Below are 853 nucleotides of genomic sequence, written 5' to 3' on the forward strand. Positions count from 1 at the left end.
ACTGTGCCAAACAAATTACGTATATGCAAATCAAGAGGGACAGAAAGGGATAAAGAACAAGAAAAGAAAATGAAGCAGCTAAAGAAAGAAAGTTATACATTATTATGTGATTGATGCTTCTCTTGAATTAAAGGGTCCTTACTGATTTAACAGTGTCGATGTATGCTTTCAATGCTGATTCTGGACACCAAACGAGCTTCATGGTGTGTGACCGTGTGTGAGTGAGTCTTTCTTTTTGTTTCTTTCTCTCTAGCTGTGAACAGTTATATATCTTCACTTTCTGAGTTTTTTTGGATATCGTGTGAGGGGGTGATTAATAGAGATAGTGAGGGGACACTTTGATGTACCGGGTAGAGTTAGGAATATATATATATATATATATATATATAAAAGGCAGCTTGATTTCTTAGTTTTTTTCTTCTCAATATGCAACTTAAAAAAAAATTAGTTGTGTTTATTAGTTGTGGCCCATAAGGAAATATTTATCGAGGAACAAGAAAGGAGCTTCCGTATAAACTTGATCATGCAAAGAAAAGGGTATGCTATTTCTCTACTCCATATCTATGCCTATAAGTTAGAACTTGAATTGATTTCAGAGTGGAAATTCTTGTAGGTGACATTTTCCACAGTCATGGTGCTAGAAGACTGACATAAAATGATTACATTCTTTTTTATCAAGATTGTACGAGACACTTGATTGTCACATCTAAAATTTTGGTATGCGGAATAAATTGAAATAAAAATAATTTTAATTTTAAAAAATATTACATTCAATATTAAATAATGTTCATATATTTCTCTGGAGAATATGGATTACTAATCACATTAATTGTTTCCTTTATTATTTTTTTAA

General features: G+C 31.2%; 1 long non-coding RNA gene across 1 annotated transcript; it reads left to right on the forward strand.

Annotated features, from left to right (window-relative positions):
• Window positions 1–43: 43 nt before the first annotated feature.
• LOC121174662 (uncharacterized) lies at window positions 44–799 on the forward strand. The gene is made up of 3 exons (XR_005890924.1): window positions 44–221; window positions 462–537; window positions 614–799. It is a non-coding gene; the product is annotated as an uncharacterized lncRNA (long non-coding RNA).
• The last annotated feature ends 54 nt before the right edge of the window (window positions 800–853 follow it).

This window comes from Glycine max, chromosome 3 (assembly GCF_000004515.6).
Source record: "Glycine max cultivar Williams 82 chromosome 3, Glycine_max_v4.0, whole genome shotgun sequence".
Classification (NCBI taxonomy): Eukaryota; Viridiplantae; Streptophyta; class Magnoliopsida; order Fabales; family Fabaceae; genus Glycine; species Glycine max.